At 38.2% G+C, this 18,389-nt stretch overlaps 1 long non-coding RNA gene across 1 annotated transcript in view; it reads left to right on the top strand.

Annotated features, from left to right (window-relative positions):
- The first annotated feature begins 386 nt into the window (after positions 1–386).
- LOC133631389 (uncharacterized) overlaps positions 387–18,389 on the top strand; it is a 98,103-nt gene continuing 80,100 nt past the window's right edge. Inside the window, exon 1 of the long non-coding RNA XR_009821459.1 lies at positions 387–690. This is a non-coding gene — a long non-coding RNA (uncharacterized LOC133631389). The remainder of the gene's footprint in view (positions 691–18,389) is intronic.

Raw genomic sequence — 18,389 nt, 5'->3', positions numbered from 1 at the left:
TACTAACCTTTAACAGTTAATTTGACTAATTTTCATTCATTACTAGTTTCTATGTCACTGTTTTTATATTGTTGTACTTTCTTTTTTATTCAAGAAAATGTTTTTAATTTATTTATCTTATTTTACTATTTTTTTAAAAAGTACCTTATCTTCACCATACCTGGTTGTCCAAATTAGGCATAATAATGTGTTAATTCCACGACTGCATATATCGGTTGATATCGGTATCGGTTGATATCGGTATCGGTAATTAAAGAGTTGGACAATATCGGAATATCGGATATCGGCAAAAAGCCATTATCGGACATCCCTATTTGCATAGTATGTATATATTATTAATGTTGTAAATACAAATATTTATATATCTAGAAAGGGTTGGCCTAAAGAGGGAGGCATTTTTCGGAGGTCTCAAGAAGGTAACAAATACAATAATGTGTGTGTGTGTGTGTGTGTGTGTGTGTGTGTGTGTGTGTGTGTGTGTGTGTGTGTGTGTGTGTGTGTGTGTGTGTGAGTACAGGGACAACCTTCCTCGACCTTTATAACTGAAGCAAAGTGATTTATTTATTGTTTTTTTTTTAGTGCTGAAGGACTTTTTGGAAGCTGTCTAACCTTCCAAATGCTTGCTGGAGTCTTTCGAAGACGAACACAACATTGTGACCGTCCAAGTGCCTTAGCTCCCTCAGCCTGGAGGTATGTGTTGGATATTCTTTAAAATCAATAGGACTCCTGTTTTACCATTGGTTGAGAAATGTGACTGGTAGAACGATGACGAGGACCATGCGCTAGTTTGCCCTTTGACGGGGCGGCATGGCTCAGACGGAAACTTGATGGTTGCTAGTTCGAATCCAGCTTCCGCCATCCTAGTCACTGCCGTGGTGTCCTTGGGCAAGACACTTCACCCACCTTGCTCCCAGTGCCACCCCCACTGCATGTAGTTTAAATGTAGATTATGGGTTTCTCAATGTAAAGCACTTTGAGCCACTGCAAAAAAAAAGCGCTATATAAAATATGATACACTTCATTTCCCTTCCTAGTGCCTCAGTCATAAATATTCAGGGGGCCAACAGTCACATTGTGGAATAAAGACGTGCTAAAAAGACAGTTAGAGTGACACAGTGTATTAATATCACAACACTACGCTTCGCCAGGAAAAAAAAACTTCTTTATTAATTCTTTAAGCATGCCTCCTTTCTGTGAGCCAGAGTACTGCGCGCTACGCTGATTATGAATCTTGCTCGACCATAAATTGCCCCATAAATTATTGCAGATAAACGTTATTATTGTCAGCATTATTTTGAGACCAAATTAAGCACTAATGTAATTTTGTGGTACCAGAACCTAAGTGCACAATACTTGTGTCCTAAAGCAGCCCAGCCCCATTTAAAGGCCTACTGAAATGACATTGTTTTATTGAAACGGGGATAGCAGATCCATTCTATGTGTCATACTTGATCATTTCGCGATATTGCCATATTTTTGCTGAAAGGATTTAGTAGAGAACATCGACGATAAAGTTTGCAACTTTTGGTCGCTGATAAAAAAAAAGCCTTGCCTATACCGGAAGTAGCGTGACGTCACAGGTTGAAAGGCTCCTCACATTTCCCCATTGTTTACACCAGCAGCGAGAGCGATTCGGACCGAGAAAGCGACGATTACCCCATTAATTTGAGCGATGAAAGATTTGTGGATGAGGAACGTGAGAGTGAAGGACTAGAGTGTAGTGCAAGGTGTATCTTTTTTCGCTCTGACCGTAACTTAGGTACAAGGGTTCATTGGATTCCACACTTTCTCCTTTTTCTATTGTGGATCACGGGTTTGTATTTTAAACCACCTCGGATACTATATCCTCTTGAAAATGAGAGTCGAGAATGCGAAATGGACATTCACAGTGACTTTTATCTCCATGACGATACATCGGCGAAGCTCTTTAGCTACGGAGCTAACGTGATAGCACATCGGGCTTAAATGCAGATAGAAACAAAATAAATAAACCCCTGACTGGAAGGATAGACATAAAATCAACAATACTATTAAACCATGGACCTGTAACTACACGGTTAATGCTTTCCAGCCTGGCAAAGCTTAACAATGCTGTTGCTAACGACGCCATTGAAGCTAACTTAGCTACGGGACCTCTACAGAGCTATGCTAAAAACATTAGCTATCCCCCTACACCGGCCCTCATCTGCTCATCAACACCCGTGCTCACCTGCGTTCCAGTGATCGACGGAGCGACGATCATAGATGCGGTCGGCGGCCCGGAGACGGAGAAAGTCAAGGTGAGGTCGGCGGCTAGCGCGTCTGCTATCCATCTCAAAGTCCTCCAGGTTGTGTTGCTGTTGTCCGCCGCTAATACACCGATCCCACCTACAACTTTCTTCTTTGCAGTCTTCATTGTTCATTAAACAAATTGCAAAAGATTCACCAACACAGATGTCCAGAATACTGTGGAATTATGTGGTGAAAACAGAGCTTTTTGTATTGGATTCAATGGTGTACCAATACTTCCGGTTCAACGATTGACGTCACGCGCATACATCATCATACATAGACGTTTTCAACCGGAAGTTTAGCGGGAAATTTAAAATTGCACTTTATAAGTCAACCCGGCCCTATTGGCATGTGTTGCAATGTTAAGATTTCATCATTGATGTATAAACTATCAGACTGCGTGGTCGGTAGTAGTGGATTTCAGTAGGCCTTTAAATGAATTGAAATCAATTTAATCTGTGCTTGGCTCTCTCAAAACAGCATTTTAACATCTAACATTACTTTTGAATGGAAAAACAAACTTCTAGATTAGAAATATTATTTGAAAATCAATACAATAATAATACAAACAACAACAGTACAGTTGCAGGTAGGGTTGTACGGTATACCGGTATTAGTATATGTGGAGGGGGGCGTGGCCTGCGGGCCTGCCGCGGAACGGGGTGTGTCAGGATCGGCCTTGAAGACAGCGACAGGTGCGTAGATGGCCCAGGTGGACCTTGTTATCTAATCACCTGTCGCCTTTATTAGCAGCAGCCGTGAGGAAACGAGTAGTTTGAGTTGGAGGTGCTGCTGAGAGACGTGGACCCAGAAAAGACCCTGTGCTGAAAAGCAAAAGACTTTGCACCATTGAAGGAAAATAAAACAGTGTTATATCCTGAATTCCTGGCAGTCTGTGGTGGTCTGAAGAACCCACTAGAGGGCAACCTCTACAAGTATAGTACCGCGATACTAGTGAATCATATTCGGTACTACACCACCTCTGAAAAATACCGGCCCGCTACCCCGCCGCGTCCCCGTCGTCGTCATGTCGTGTCATTGCTGGTTTTACAAGCAGAGGAGCATGTTCGGCAGCGCACAATCACAGAGTACTTACAAGCAGACACAGTGTGTAGACAGAAAAGGGAGAACGGAAGCATTTTGGCTTAAAAACTAACGATAAAGGTGACGTTATAACACTGAAACGGCCACCGGAAGAGGTGCTTTAAGACAGTGGTCCCCAACCTTTTTGTAGCTGCGGACCGGTCAACGCTTGAAAATTTGTCCCACGGAACGGTGGGAGAAAAATTTTTTTTTTTAAAATTTATTTATTTATTTATTTATTTTTTACATAAATAAATCATGTGTGCTTACGGACTGTATCCCTGCAGGCTGTATTGATCTATATTGATATAGAATGTATATATTGTGTTTTTTATGTTGATTTCGTAAAAAAAAAAAAAATTAAATTCTTGTGCGGCCCGGTACCATTCGGTCCGCGGACCGGTACCGGGCCGCGGCCCGGTGGTTGGGGACCACTGCATTAAAACATGGCTAGCTAGCGACTAAAGTCCAGCCCCAGTCGGCAGTGTTTTAGCTACTTCTAAATCACTAGTCATCGCCTCCATGGCGACAAATAAAGTAAGTTTCCAACAAGTATTATCCCTGCAGGACGAGGAATATCTAAACATGCTTCACTATGGCTACTGTGCAGCAAACAGAGTGCTAACTATCTTGAGTACGCAAGGGGCCTAGCTCTTCCCCGACTAAAAGCAGAGACGAGCAAAAAGCCAAATTACGCAATAGAATCCATCCCTATAAATTATCAAAAAAAGATTTGTTGTGTGATCTCAAGGATTACCCGTCGGTCGCGTTCCCAGACATATCGCAGTATCTGATGCACCAGATGTCGGTTCTACATGACAAAACAGATGGAAACTTGGTTAAGAACACACAACTTCTTTGTGTGTGGCTGGGTCAAAGACATTGGTACTAAGACTCTCCTAGATAAATATGCATCGTTTTTGCTCGGGTAAGGTTGCATTTCATGTTTTAACTTAACTGTTTGTTGCCCTTTTGTTGTTGCATGCACCGGTACGAGCACGCATGTTTTTCCCTGTCTTTATCAAATATAACTAGAGATGTCCGATAATGGCTTTTTTGCCGATATTCCGATATTGTCCAACTCTTAATTACCGATTCCGATATCAACCGATACCGATATATACAGTCGTGGAATTAACACATTATTATGCCTAATTTTGTTGTGATGCCCCGCTGGATGCATTAAACAATGTAACTTTACCATGAATTGATTAACGACTTAAACAAGTTGAAAAACTTATTCGGGTGTTACCATTTAGTGGTGAATTGTACGGAATATGTACTGTATTGTGCAATCTACTAATACAAGTTTCAATCAATCAATCAGAAACAAGGTTTTCCAAAATAAGAGAACAACTTCAACTCCACTTATGGAAAAAAGTGCCAACATGGCACTGCCATATTTAGGGTCCGCCCTGTACCCAGTACAAAGGAACCTATTGTATTTGTAAGGTTTTATTATTCTTTATTATTATTATTCCGCAGCTTTGCGGAGTTCTTTGCCCCCCTTAACATGCTTCAAAACTCACCAAATTTTTCGCACACATAAAAAAACGCGAACAAAACTCTTTGGTAAAAAAACCAAACCCAAAAATCACAATTGCTCTCTAGCGCCCCCTAGGAAGAAAACTGCCTGTAACTCCCGGTAGGAATGTCGTAGAGACATGAAACAAAAAGCTGTATGTAGGTCTTGCTTAGACCTACTTTTCATTAATTAAGTTCTTCGGGCAAAAATTAACAGGAAGTTGGCAATTCCCCGTTCAAGACAAAAAATTCCCAAAAAACACTCATTTTTGATTTTTGAGCTGTAATTAACAAGTAGTTGGCAATTCCCCGTTCAAGACAAAAAATTCCAAAAAACACTAATTTTTGATTTTTGAGCTGTAATTTGACCCCCTTAAAATACTTCAAAACTCACCAAACTTCTCACACACATCGGGAATGGTGGAAATTGTGATCTAAAAAAAAAACCGAACCCCAAAACTCAAAATTGTGCTCTACATAATTTTTGAAAACAAACAGAGAAAAAACTGCTCCTCAGAGGAAAACTCAGACAAAACTGCTTATAACTTCCGGGAGGAACGTCTTAGAGACATGAAACAAATACCTCTATGTAGGTCTCGCCTAGACCTACATTTCATAGATTGACATCCTTCAGCGAAAATCAACAGGAAGTTTGCTATTCCTCCTTCAAAACAAAATTTTTGTTACAACCGGTCACCAAACATCAAACGTTATCTCCTCTGAGCGCGTTTGTCGTTTCGGCTTCAAACTGCTACAGGAGAGAGATTGAACCCTTCTGATTAAAAGTTGACGAAAGAGTTTAAATACGTGCTACCGTTTTGATTTTACAAGCCTTCAAAGACCCGCAGCACTGATGCTGCTACGGTGCCAAAAATGACAACGGAACATGCAATTTCTTCTTTTTTGTCCTCAAAATTCTACACACAATACCCTATAATGACAATGTGAACTCAGACACAACTTCCTCTAACTCCCAGTACGAATATCGTAGAGACACGAAACAAAAACCTCTATGTAGGTCTCACTCAGGACTACCACTGGACAAAAGTATTGGGACACCTAGGACTAGCACCTGCAAAAATGCGGACCCGACCAACGCTGCTTGCAGCTTTAATTAATTTTACTTTTTGAAACCGATACCGATAATTTCCGATATTACATTTTAAAGCATTTATCGGCCGATAATATCGGATCTCTAAATATAACCATGGATGTCAACATTGTGTATGTGCTGAACGCTTCATTTATGATAGCTGCCTTTGGTAAAAGCTTAACATTTGCTTTCTTTTATTTCGACTCGCTGAGTTGGAGGTTTATTAAGCGCTCAAAGGAAACATTTGTTTTAACAACTCTGAAACAAGATCAAATACAAATAATATAAAGATAATACTTAAATGGAAATACTACATGTTAAAATTATATCAAACAAACTTTTAACGAAGTGGTCACTGCAAGATCGTGCGTTCTTTGACTCTGCTCTCTTGGTCTGGAGTGAGTGCCCCTTTTCTCCTCATCTTTTGCAAACTCTTGACATCTTTCGCCCTTTTTGATTACCTCTTGAGGAACTCTGAAGACACTTTTATACTTTTAGCGATTTGAACGGCTCCAACAGCCTAAAACAGGGGTCAGCAACCCACGGCTCTCGAGCCGCATGAGGCTCTTTAGCGCCGCCCTAGTGGCTCCCCGCAACATTTAAAAAAAAAGGATTGAAAATGGAAAAAGTTTCAGTATGTTTTTTTATTTCAGGACAAAGATGACACAAACCTTCCCAATTGTTAGAAAGCCCATTGTTTAATATGTTTGTGTGTATGCTTCACTGATGACAATATTTGGTGAACATCGTATTGTCCTACTAATTTCGGTGGTTCTTGAACTCACCATAGTGTGAACTGTGATGCAACAGCTTGTTTACATGTAAAATATTCCACTCCTTCTTTGTCTCATTTTGTCCACCAAACGTTTTATGCTGTGCGTGAATGCACAAACGTGAGTTTTATTGATGTCATTGACCTGTTGGAGTGCTAATCAGACATTTTTGGTCACTGCATGCCATTTAGGCTAGCTGTATGTACATATTGCATCATTATGCCTCATTTGTCAGTATATTTGAGCTAATTTATTATCATTTACTTTTATCCTCTGTATATAATTTAGTTTTGCATGTCTCATGACACATTATCTGTATGTATTATCGGCTGCATTTCTGGTAGTTGTTTGTGTGCCATGTTGTTCCAGACCACAGCCAACATTACCTAGCTTGCCAAAGATTGTAATAAATCTATTAAAAGAAGACAGCCTGATGTTTCTTTTAACTTGGACACACACATCTATACCTTTGGCCATTAAAAGCCAGTCATTTCCAGGAGTTGTCTCACCTTCTGAGTAGCCTCTGATTTACTAATGGTTTCTAATGTTGTATAAATATGTAGAATACATATTACATTTCAACATTTCTGTCAACAAAGATTTGTGTCAGCCAGCAACACAGTCATTTTGATAGTAGGCTATTATAGCTAATATAGACACGTACATCATGTGTTGCCTTCATTATAAGACTTATATACGGCTTTTCATTTTTTGCAGCTACAGATTTGTGTTTTGTATTTTTGGTCCAATATGGCTCTTTCAACGTTTTGGGTTGCCGACCCCTGGCCTAAAACAACGCAAGAAAAAGTCAATTTTTGTTCGAGAAAGGCAAAATGCCGCCCGGACTGCTATGATAACAGACGCTTGCTGGCCCACCACTTCAAGCCTCGCATAGTTCATGAGCCAGACGTGACATCAGGTGAGTACAACCTATTACTAATAATTAGGGATGTCCGATAATGGCTTTTTGCCGATATCCGATATTCCGATATTGTCCAACTCTTTTATTACCGATACCGATATCAACCGATATATGCAGTCGTGGTATTAACACATTATTATGCTTAATTTGGACAACCAGGTATGGTGAAGATAAGGTACTTTTTAAAAAAATTAGTAAAATAAGATAAATAAATTAAAAACATTTTCTTGAATAAAAAAGAAAGTACAACAATATAAAAACAGTTACATAGAAACTAGTAATGAATGAAAATTTGTAAAATTAACTGTTAAAGGTTAGTACTATTAGTGGACCAGCAGCACGCACAATCATGTGTGCTTACGGACTGTATCCCTTGCAGACTGTATTGATATATGTTGATATATAATGTAGGAACCAGAATATAAATAACAGAAAGAAACAACCCTTTTGTGTGAATGAGTGTAAATGGGGGAGGGAGTTTTTTTTGGGTTGGTGCACTAATTGTAAGTGTATCTTGTGTTTTTTATGTGGATTTAATTAAAAATAAAAAATAAAAAAAACCAAAAAAAAAACCCGATACCGATAATAAAAAAAAACGATACCGATAATTTCCGATATTACATTTTAACGCATATATCGGCCGATAATATCGGCAGGCCGATATTATCGGACATCTCTACTAATAATGCATGTAAACCTTTAAAACCAATCAATCAATCAATCAATCAATGTTTATTTATATAGCCCTAAATCCCGAGTGTCTCAAAGGGCTGCACAAGCCACAACGACGCAATACAATTTTATTTTTCATTAGTATTTTTTACCATTGAAATTGGAAATTGGAAATAAGTAAACAATCAATAAAATAAAATGGACTCTCAATCTTTCTTGGACAAAATGCATTTTCTATAAATATAGAACATTTTGAATTTCAGTTTTTTTTCCACTGTTGGAAAAACTGGGCCAGGGTTGTTTTTTTTTGTAATTTTTTTTTGGCTCCCGTCACTTTCCAACACATTTGGCGTGCTGGTTTGTTCGTTGTTTGCATTGATAGTGTTATGATCCGTCGCCCGGATCGTAGTTTGTTTACGTTTCATGTCACTTGTTGGCTTAGTTCTGTTTTGTGTCTCCTGAGTTGCCATGGTTGTTTATTGTTTTCACCTGCCTCTGATTAGTGTTTGGGACGCTCACCTGTTCCTGGGCACCAATCAGAGAGCTATTCGCTTCACTCAGTCTGGTGCTTTTGTTGGCTCACATGCAACTGTTACGTGTGTATTCCTTGTGTTTCATACCCTGATTTGAGTAAATAAATCATTCTTCTTACCTGCAAACTGCTTCCTGTCGTTCGGCCGCATCCTGGAAGGACGACCCCCGGCATCGTCATGCCACAACCACGTTACAGACAGGCTCTTGTTTTGCTCATTCGGTTGGAAGCCGAAATATTCCCGCTGTTCCTTCTCATATTTGTCACTTTGCCGTGATCTCACTAGCGAGTAGCAAATAGCGAGGCTAGGTCCGTGCATCCTGTGTGTGTGTAAGCCAGCGGTCTCGCCTCCACTTTCAGAGATAAAGATTGTAAATGACTGATAAGAGGGTTCCCTCTGTTCATCTGATTGTGCTATTTGATAAACGCGCCGAGAGAATTGCACAGAGTGAACCCTCTTGCGCCGCGGTTGAAGACGAGAAACGAAGGGGAGAAAAAAAGCCACACACAGACATTTGCAATTTAGTTAATTTTCATTTCTCATTTGTTTAATTTTTTTCCAGGCTGAGTCATTGTCGTACAAGGTCATGCTGTGTAATAAATATTTCTATGCAGACATGCTGACAAACTCGCCATCCGGCCTAGTTGATGAATGATTGCACAATCAAAGTGTAGGCTCTGCTCAAATTTTTGAGGAAAAAATGTGCAAACTCAGCCGTTTTTTCTTAAGAAAATGCGGAAAAACGATTGGAATATTATAGAAAAATATAACACAATTCAATGCACAAATAGTCTTATTTATTTCTTATCATTTTTTATTTTTTCAGTGAAAAAGCTTCCGCTTTCACACGTCATCGTTCTGCACTAGTGTTGTCCCGATACCGTCATTTTGGTACCGGTAACGGTACCAAAATTATTTCAATACTTTTCGGTACTTTTCTAAATAAAGGGGACCACAAAAAATTGCATTATTTGCTTTATTTTAACAAAAAATCTTAGGGTACATTAAACATATGTTTCTTATTGCAAGTTTGACCTTAAATAAAATAGTGAACGTACAAGACAACTTGTCTTTTAGTAGTAAGTAAACAAACAAAGGCTCCTAATTTAGCTGCTGACCTATGCAGTAACATATTGCGTCATTTTCCATTCTATTATTTTGTCAACATTATTAAGGACAAGTGGTAGGAAATGAATGATTAATCTACTTGTTCATTTACTGTTAATATCTGCTTACTTTCTCTTTTAACGTGTTCTATCTACACTTCTGTTAAAATGTAATAATCACTTATTCTTCTGTTGTTCGAAACTTTACATTAGTTTCGGATGATCCCACAAATGTGGGTATCAATCCGATACCAAGTAGTTACAGGATCATACATTGGTCATATTCAAAGTCCTCATGTGTCCAGGGACATATTTCCTGAGTTTATAAACATAATATACATTTAAAAAAACCGAAAGAAGATGTTGTGATGGCAAAAAATATTGATGTAATCATAGTAGTATGGACTAGATACGCTGCTGTACTTGGTATCATTACAGTGGATGTCAGGTGTAGATCCACCAATGGCGTTTGTTTACATTGTGACCCTGGTGAGCTACGGTGTGTAGTGAAGCATGTTTAGCTATTCCTCGTCCTGCAGGGATGATACTTGTAAGAAACTTACTTTATTTGTCGCCACGGAGGCGAGGATTAGTGATTTAGAAGTAGCTAAAACACTGCCAACTGGGGCTGGACTTTAGCCGCTAGCTAGCTAGCCATGTCTTAAAGCACCTCTTCCTGAGGGCGTTTCAGTGTTATAACTTCACCTTTATCGTTAGTTTTTAAGCCAAAATGTGTTCGTTCTCCCTTTTCTGTCTACACACCGTGTCTGCTTGTAAGTACTCTGTGATTGTGCGCTGCCGAACATGCTCGTCTGCTTGTAAACCAGCAATGTCACGACGTGACGACGACTGGGGCGGTATAGTACCGAATATGATTCATTAGTATTGCAGTACTATACTAATACCGGTATACCGTACAACCCTATTCTACACTAAGGAAAATCCAGGTTATTTCCACTATTAAAGCATTGAATTTTAATCTCTTGATGCAGTAACGTTATAGCTTGTAAAAAAAAAAAAAAGATGCAAGCTCAGCTGTGTTTAAATTGTTGAAGTCGTACAGTAAGATAATTGCGGCTGTGACTTGTTAGTGAAATAATGATTAGCAGCCACTCTAAAAGGCGCTGAAACAAACATCCTGCTGGGTTTTCGCCACCACGAAGCTCCGCCTCCTGCCTTCTAAAAGCAATGTTTGTTGCCCCGCCGCATTCCAGCAGAATGAAACATTTATGGAGTCTGAGCTGCTCATTACTCAGCATCAATGAGTGTTAATTAGTATCGAAGTCACACTCTCACGCCGGAAAATTCATTTTCCCACTCCTGCCGCTCGCCTCCATGCGGCGTTACCCACAATGCAGCAGGGTGACCGTGCCAGAGGCTTACTGGGCCCTTCTGTCACTCACTCTCTTCTCAGCCACGTCTGCTGTCGAACGCTCGAGGTGGCGCACTTCAAAAGTGGCCGCGCCGCTTTTGCACGCGGCGTTACGGCCGCCACCCGCGCCACCGCTCTCTCTCCCCCCAAAACAAACATCAAATTATTCTCAATGGCTTCAGATCCACAAAGTAAACACAATCACAAACACACTAACATGCCTGCGTTAAGCCGTTTGTGTAGTCAGTCAAAAATGTGCACGGGGCGTCAAGACGGGACGTGGCGGCGGCGGCGGCCTGACGACGCCAGCCTCAAGCTGTTCTCGCACCTGCCCGGCCTCGCTGGCTTCATGACATTGGTGAAAGTCACATCGAGCAGGCCGTGTAAACACACACAAACAAACAAGCCGTATCCTTGAGAGGCTAATTAGCCGCTAAGTGGATGTTGTTGCACATGGACGGATGACAGAATTAAGCACGGACGGTTCAAGGCAAACACACTTTGTCAACACGACCTACCGCTAACGACTCGCTGAAAGGTGAGCTCAAGTTAGCGTGCTGCTGAACGACAAAAGAAAGAATGTTGTCAAACCTTTCTGTGCATAGTAAGGTTGTACGGCAGGGGTGTCAAAGTCATTTTAGATGGGGGGCCACACGGAGAAAAATCTACTCCCAAGTGGGCCGGACTGGTAAAATCACGGCACGATAACTTAAAAATAAAGACAACTTCAGGTTGTTTTCTTTGTTTAAAAATAGAACAAGCACAAATGTACAAATCATAATGTTGTTAGGTTTTTATTTTACACATACATGTTGCGGTTAATAATTTATTTGTCATTATCTATATTTTCTGAATAAATGATGTGATAATGTTCATCATTGGTGTTAATGTTCAATCTATCAAGATAAAAATAAGTATATCAAAATCAAATTACAGGATGTTATTTATGTAGTTTGATCACTTTCCTCGACTGATGTACTAATGTGGTTTATTTTGTACATATGTAGCATCATCTACAAAGATACAAATAATTGCTATTGTGACATCTAGTGGACACATTTAGAACAGCAGTTTCTTTCATTCAAACATTTCAGGTACATTTTTATACTTTGCAAACTCATCCCGCGGGCCGGATAAATCCTGTTCGCGGGCCTGATCCGGCCCTCGGGCCGTACGTTTGACACCCCTGTTGTACGGTGTACCGGTGTTAGTATAGTACCGCGATACTAATGAATCATAATCAGTAGAGATGTCCGATAATATCGGCCGATAAATGCTTTAAAATGTAATATCGGAAATTATCGGTATTGTTTTTTTTATTATAGGGATCGTTTTTTTTTTTTTTTTTTTTTTTTAAATTAAATCAACATAAAAAACACAAGATACACTTACAATTAGTGCACCAACCCAAAAAACCTCCCTCCCCCATTTACACTCATTCTCACAAAAGGGTTGTTTCTTTCTGTTATTAATATTCTGGTTCCTACATTATATATCAATATATATCAATACAGTCTGCAAGGGATACAGTCCGTAAGCACACATGATTGTGCGTGCTGCTGGTCCACTAATAGTACTAACCTTTAACTGTTAATTTGACTCATTTTCATTAATTATTAGTTTCTATGTAACTGTTTTTATATTGTTTTACTTTCTTTTTTATTCAAGAAAATGTTTTTAATTTATTTATCTTATTTTATTTATTTATTTTTTTTTAAAAGGACCTTATCTTCACCATACCTGGTTGTCCAAATTAGGCATAATAATGTGTTAATTCCACGACTGTATATATCGGTATCGGTTGGTATTGGTAATTAAGGGTTGGACAATATCGGAATATCGGATATCGGCCTCTATCCCTAATAATCAGTACTATACCGCCTCTGAAAAGTACCGGTCCCCCACCCCGTAGTGTCATTGCTGGTTTACGAGCAGACGAGCATGTTCGGCAGTGCACAATCACGGAGTACTTACAAGCAGACACAGTGTGTAGACAGAAAAGGGAGAACGCACGCATTTTGGCTTAAAAACTAACGATAAAGGTGAAGTTATAACACTGTAACGCCCTCAGGAAGAGGTGCTTTAAGACATGGCTAGCTACCTAGCGGCTAAAGACCGGCCCCAGTCGGCAGTGTTTTAGCTACTTCTAAATCACTAATCCTCGCCTCCATGACGACAAATAAAGTAAGTTTTTCTTACAAGTATCATCCCTGCAGGACGAGGAATAGCTAAACATGTTTCACTACACACCGTAGCTCACCGGCGTCAAAATGTAAACAAACGCCATGGGTGGATCTACACCTGACATCCACTGTAATGATACCAAGTACAGGAGCGTATCTAGTCGATATTACTATGATTACATCGATATCTTCTTTCGTTTAAAAAAAAAAAGTATATTATGTTTATAAACTCAGGAAATATGTCCCTGGACACATGAGGACTTTGAATTTGACCAATGTATGATCCCGTAACTACTTGGTATCGGATTGATACCCAAATTTGTGGTATCATCCAAAACTAATGTAAAGTATCAAACAACAGAAAAATAAGTGATTATTAAATTTTAACAGAAGTGTAGATAGAACATGTTAAAACAGGAAGTAAGCAGATATTAACAGTAAATGAACAAGTAGATTAATAATTATTTTTTTACAGTTTGTCCCTCATAATGTTGACAAAATAATAGAATGATAAATGACACAATATGTTACTGCGTACGTCAGCAGTGTGACGATCCGTCACGTCATTTCTGTTTGTTTTCCTTACTTCCTACCAGTGCTCTTATTTTGGTTTCCACTTCCTGCTTGTTCTGCTGAGCACTGTTCGTTCACTCACCTGCTGTTGATTGGCAGCTGGTCCACAGCTGCGGGGCCAATCAACATGTATCCTATTTATGCTTCGTCTCGAGCACTCCTCGGTGCGCGGAGATCACTTTATGTTTGGAACTGTTTCATGCAAGACTGCATGCTCCTTTAATTGATGATAATTAAAATCATCTTACCTGTTCGTCGGCTCCTGGTTCCTGCATCTTGGGGTCTGAAAAAAACTGCAGCCATGCGAGTTCCTAACAAGCAGACTAATTAGGAGTCTTTGTTTGCTTACTTACTACTAAAAGACAAGTTGTTTAGTATGTTCACTATTTTATTTAAGGACAAACTTGCAATAAGAAACATATGTTTAATGTACCCTAAGATTTTTTGTTAATATAAAGACAATTACATTTTTTGTTGGTCCCCTTTATTTAGAAAAGTACCGAAATATATCGAAATAATTGGTATATATACCAAAATATTGGTATCGGGACAACACTAGTGCATAGCATGCGCTGCCAACGACCATCAGAGCTGACTATACTCCATGTACCACATGTGCATATTTTGTGTTTTACAAATCACATTTCATCTTTCCTACTTGTCACACAAGAGTAAAAAGATGTGCAGCAGTGTTAAAAGAACAAAAGGGTCAATAGCAGCGTCTGTGTGCTGACACGGACAAGTATGTTAAAATGCAATACGCCGTCAGTACTTTAAGCGGTTGGTACAAGTCAGGAATCTATCCAATCACAGTAGCATGCAGAGGGGCGGGGCTAAATTACGGACAGGATCCAATTAGAACTACAACGACTAAGACACAGTGGGCCCAATTCAGCAACTGTTCTTAAGAACAAATTTTGTTCTCAGGCCCACTTACAAAGTTTTTAAGGAGATTTTTGTATCCACCAATGTTTTCTTAGCTGGGATTCTGTCACGATTGTGAATTTAGTTTTTGACATGCTCTGCAAAAATAATAAAAGTGCTTTTAAAACAACTCTAAAGATGCGTTTCTGTTAATCCTTATATTTTAGTCGACAGAATTTACTGGAATATTAGTCGACTAAAATATTGAGGAATTCAGTCGATTTAAACTAGACTAAAACTAAATTAATCTAGATGACTAAAATATGACTAAAACTAAAATGCATTTTTGTCAAAAGCCAATGACTAAAACTAAATTGGAAACTGCTGTCAAAATTAACACAGGGATATACTAGTTGTCCTCCGGAGAGAAAAAAAGAGAGGGACAGAAAGTAAATGAAAAAGAAAGGAACAATAAAATAAAAAAGGAAAAAGGAAAGAAAAAACAAAGAAAAAAACAAAAGAAAAGGAAGCCATTCATCCATTTTTTGCATAAAAAAAAAAAAAAAATTTGAAAAATATAACAAAAAGAATAAAAGAAAAATATAAAAAGAAAAAAAAATACGAGAAACAAGTTCAAAAGTATAAGATAAGAAAAATAAATAAAATAAAAGTTGAGAGAAAAGAAAACACAAAAAGAAGAAAAAGTGAAAAAAAATAAAACATTAACGAAAATATAAAAATAACAATGAAAGGAAAACAAAACATAAGGAAACAAGAAAAATGATGAAAAAATGAACAAATAAATGAATTAAAACATAAACAAAAAGAAAAAAGAAAAAAAACTTTAAAAAAATAAGTAAAAAAACAATAATAAATGTTAAGATAAAAAAAGAAAACAAATGAAAAACAAAATGAAGGAAAAATGAGGAAGAAAAGTGAAAAACAAAAAGAAGAAACAAGAAAAAAATAAGAAAAGGTAAATATTTACATATTGTTATTTAATGTAAGTGTACAACAACAGTAATGGATTTGTGACAGTACAACTCTATCAACATTCACACACTCTGTAGCAAAGTACACAGTGTACTAGGGCTGCGAATCTTTGGGTGTCCCACGATTCGATTCAATATCGATTCTTGGGGTCACGATTCGATTATAAATCGATTTTTTAGATTCAATGCGATTCTCGATTCAAAAACGATATTTTTCCGATTCAAAAGGATTCTCTATTCATTCAATACGTAGGATTTCAGCAGGATCTACCCCAGTCTGCTGACATGCAAGCAGAGTAGTAGACTTTTGTAAAAAGCTTTTATAATTGTAAAGGACAATGTTTTATCAACTGATTGCAATAATGTAAATTTGTTTTAACTATTAAGTGAAACAAAAATATGACTTATTTTATCTTTGTGAAAATATTGGACACAGTGTGTTGTCAAGCTTATGAGATGCGATGCAAGTGTAAGCCACTGTGACACTATTGTTCTCATTTTAAATTTTTTTTATTTTTTATAAATGTCTAATGATAATGTCAATATGGGATTTTTAATCACTGCTATGTTGAAATTGTTACTAATATCGATACTGTTGTTGATAATATTAATTTTTGTTTCACTACTTTTGGATTGTTTTGTGTCGTGTTTGTGTCTCCTCTCAATTGCTCTGTTTATTGCTGTTCTGAGTGTTGCTGGGTCGGGTTGGGTTTTGGAATTGGATTGCATTGTTATGGTATTGCTGTGTATTATTTTGTTGGATTGATTAATTAAAAAAAAAAAAAAAAAAATTAAAAATAAAATAAAATAAAAAAATAAAATAAATAAAAAAAATCGATTTTTTAAAAATGAGAATCGATACTGAATCGTACAGCGTGAGAATCGTGATTTGAATTCGAATCGATTTTTTCCCACACCTCTACAGAGTACACAGTATACTTATTGAAGTGTACTGACGCAAGTATTCCATCTTAGACTTGAAGTGAATGTGATGTGCTAACAAAATGATAATCGAATTGTCCAAACTTTGGATTTTGCATGGAAACACTGCAGCCTTCAAAAAGGTGTCGTTTTGTGTCTTCATGCGTCTTGGTTAGTAGAAGTGCTATCCTGCAGCCGTGCCATTAAAGATACATGCGGTGACGTGAGTGAGTGTTACGTAAGACAAGACTGCTTCAAACATAGAATAAGTGCGTGCTGCACTGAGACCAAAGAGGAGAAGCTGCAGCAAGATGGAACAAGAAGAGCAGCACAATCTCCAGTAAAAGGAGTCAAGTGAACGAGAACACAGGACGTGCTGCCAAAAGCAGGAAGAGAGCAAAGAGAAAGTTACGTAACTTTGCCCTCAGTGGGCCTTGGCAAAACTTGACTTGGCCCGTCTTGTCTTCGCTGCGACGCAGACGTTTTCTCAGGGAGATTTAGAGTCTGGAGAGCAGCACAGGCATGATGGCTGCACCTCCTCCATCTTCACTGCACAGCGACCACACGTTGAAGCTTCTTGGACTTTGTAGACAAAATGTTTTTCTTGATGATTTAGTGTGTGAGAGCCATGCTAAACAACACCAATAAACACGTGCTAATAAATAATAACAATGTTTGGAATGATGCTTTATAATATCTATATTCAACAATAGCAGTTGTATCTCACTGGACACTTATTTAGGTACACAATCCAATGAGATCTAATGCAAAAACGGCAGTTATGTTGACTGCAAGATCACTAATAATGTTTGCTATTGTGGTTGTAGTCTCCTATAAATGAGTGATCTCTTGTTGCATAAAGGCTGATTTTGCTTCTGCCAGTACTTGGCTGCATGTCAGTGGGTGACTTCATGAGAACCAACAACCACGACCATCAAAAACCTTCACCAACAGCTTTCTTGTGTCCTTTGCTGACCTGCACGACTCTGCTGAGTCGTCATTCTTCATCGCAGTGAGACATTTTGGACAATTGTGTGCGTCCAACTTTGTGGAGGTATCTCCATATTTTTGTGTCGATAAAGGCGGTCCTCCTGTTACATTGTATAGTGACATATGCACTTTAGTGAATTATTGGGAGAAAACCCCCCCCCAAAAAACTAGTTATGTGTCCACGATGGAAGAATATGCATTTGTGTGCCGCTACACCGAGAAAGGGTAAAATCAATTGTTTTATTTTTAAGGATGTATATTCTTTTTATTTAATTGATGCCTAATAGTAATTAAAAAGAAAACAAAATTAAAAATGCTCCAAAAAGACAGGATTACCTGTGGTGTAGGTGATAAAAAAAAAAGTTTAAAAAAAAAGAAGAAGAAAAAGATAAAAAGGAAAATGATTAAAAGGAAAGTAAAAGAAAGGAAACATAAGTAAAAAGAAAAGCAAAAGAAAGAAAAAGAAAAAGGCAAATAAAAGAAAAAGAAAAAAAAGAAAAGAAAAGTAAAACAAAAC

This window comes from Entelurus aequoreus, linkage group LG16 (genome assembly GCF_033978785.1).
Source record: "Entelurus aequoreus isolate RoL-2023_Sb linkage group LG16, RoL_Eaeq_v1.1, whole genome shotgun sequence".
Taxonomy (NCBI): domain Eukaryota; kingdom Metazoa; phylum Chordata; class Actinopteri; order Syngnathiformes; family Syngnathidae; genus Entelurus; species Entelurus aequoreus.
Note: the sequence above shows the minus strand (reverse complement) of the source record. Positions and strands in the feature narration are given on the sequence as shown.